We start from the raw sequence: 2,726 nt of genomic DNA, 5'->3' as shown, positions 1-2,726 counted from the left end.
TGGTGCCGGCCGTCAGCGAACCGAGCCGGCCGTCAACTGCCCGCTGACGACCGGCCGTTCTGTGATTCTCCAGAACAGACAGATGGCCAGTCCGCCCCTGCCAGGGCCGGTCCATGAAAAATCCTAGCTTCAAATAATCGTGGTCATACTTCCTCCGTTTTCTGCCATACGCTGTCTCAACTCTCACTTTAGGTAACTTCACAAAAAATCGATCCATGTTGCCGCTCGCATCAAGTCAGCTGAAGTTAACTAGCTAGATTTCACTGTTTCTCGTTATTTTTTTCTCACACTGCGCCTCTCCTGAAGCTCTCTGGCGCCCCCCCGGGGAGGCACACCTCACACTTTGAAAACCGCTGATCAAGACTATACTCATAGTGTATTTTGCCATACTTGGCGTTGGGACGCGCTGACACTCAAAAAGCTAATAAGTAAAGTAACGTCTTGATTAGCATTGGACTTGAATTGGTTGCTAGAAACATGAATCCTAATTACTGCTAATGTTGCAGGACTTTATCTACTGCCTTATAGACAACTGTTTGCAAAAAAGTTGCCCTTAACATCTTTATATGGCGATAATATGTCAATAATGTGTTTACAGCTTGTTGCCTTCAACAGGCCAATATTGTGGTAAATCTGGTTTAAAGAATTTTACATTGTCAACAAATATTATGGATAGACGAAACTAGCAATTAATTTCTCATTTGAATATCTCTAGTCTTCCTTATTCTCCCTTTAATACTCAGCCCCGTGTCCATTTGTTTCAAAATAAGCTATTTCCTTTTTTATTTTTTAAAGGTTTCAATAACTATTCAACCAGTTGGGTAAGGGTAGCTTTTAAAAGTTTACATTTTCAGAAAAACAATAACTATAATTTAGATCAGGGGTGGGGAACCTCCGGGCCGTATACGGACTGCGAGACCATTTGGCCTGTTGTTCCTGGCCAATGTCAGGGTCCTTGAACACAACGCATCATCACGTGGTATATGTCTCGTCTGACAGGGGTGTTATAGAGTGGCGAAGTGACGCCCATCTACTTCCGGTCCATGGGACCTTATTTCGGAGAAATGGAGAGAGAAAACTTATCTTTCGATCCCGTTTGAATTGTGCTACGAATTACACATATGATGTTTGTAAATCTTAAAAAATAATTTCCATGTCAAAAAGTCACAGTTTTTCGTAAAATGTTGAAATATAAGACTAGGAAAAGAGTAGTAGTCATATTTTGTGAACCCTTTGAAGAGAACTGTCATACCGGTGTGATCATTCTATAATACACCATTTAAGCCCGGGGGAGGAATGCTAATGCTAACGCTACATTAGCGTCTGCGACCTTTTGTACTTCATTCTATCTGCACAAATGGTTGACATTAAAAAGATCAGGCAGTTCAGAGAGAATCAGAAGGAAGGCAGGCAGCTTTGCATGACATTCTTCTGGACGTCTTTCATTGTGGTGATAGTGAGGGTAGTCAATCCCTTGTTTAGCAAGACAGTAGTGACGGCCATCTTGGTGACGTCTGTGTTGTTGTGCGCGAGCAGAGATGTAGTTCATTGATCGTTTCACACAAAAAAAATTGTTACTTCACAGTTTTACGAAAAAATATTTTTTTTGACTGGCAAAATTATCTTTTAAATTGACAAACATCATATGTGTAATTCGTGGCACAATTAAAACGGGATCGAAAGATAATCTTTCTCTCTCCATTGGCTTCAATACATATTCTTTCCGAAATAAGTTCCCATGGAGGTCCACCGGAAGGGGAGGGACTTCGCCACCCTATAAGCTGGATTTGTGCCAAAGGACAGATAACTAAGCTGACTGAGCGGAGAACTAACGTGTCAACGTGCGCCAACGCCTCCATCAATTTTGAATGGGTTGACGTAGAATACAGGCGACGTCACGACGATGTCAGACGTCAGAGCAACGTATCATATGTGCGCTCAAAGTACGCGCTCAAAGTACGTATTCAAAGTACACGCTCACGTGGCGGCGGTGTAGCTTAGAAAGCGCGATCTTAGATATGCGTGTTGATAACGTACGTGTGGATATGCGCGTGAATAACGTACGTGTGGATAAGTGTGTGAATAACGTACTTCTCGCCTCCGTTAGCATTGTATAGCATTATCCTAGCATTATATTTTTCGAATGATTCCGCTCCTACAGTAGTTTGGAGAGTGTTACAGGTAAAAGTTTTAATCGGAACAGTATTGGCATCACTCTTTCTCGCTTGGGAACAGCTGATCGCTGCACTGAGCTGTCCCTCCCTCTGTGTGTGTGTGTGTGTGTGTGTGTGTGTGTGTGTGTGTGTGTGTGTGTGTGTGTGTGTGTGTGTGTGTGTGTGTGTGTGTGTGTGTGTGTGTGTGTGTGTGTGTGTGTGTGTGTGTGTGTGTGTGTGTGTGTGTGTGTGTGTGTGTGTGTGTGTCTCATTCACTGTCCCTCAGGTTGTAGCATGTTTCGATTGCCAGATTGGGACATTTGAATTTCAAGAGAATAATGAAGATGTGATTGGTTGTTCCACTCTCCGTTTCTCACGAGACCAGCGCCCTGCTGTTTACATTAGTGTGGACTGGACAGACTGAAACTGATGCAAGGTAAATTATTGTGGAAGGATGGACCCCCATCCTGCAAAAAAAGGCTGCAAAATGTGCTAAAATCACTGATTTATTCAGAACCCCCCCGTTATGGTATAGAATGAAGAAGCAGAAAGTAAGTGAGCGAACATTACGAG

This window comes from Notothenia rossii (genome assembly GCF_949606895.1).
Source record: "Notothenia rossii genome assembly, chromosome: 1".
Lineage (NCBI taxonomy): Eukaryota > Metazoa > Chordata > Actinopteri > Perciformes > Nototheniidae > Notothenia > Notothenia rossii.
This window is presented reverse-complemented; position numbering follows the sequence as displayed.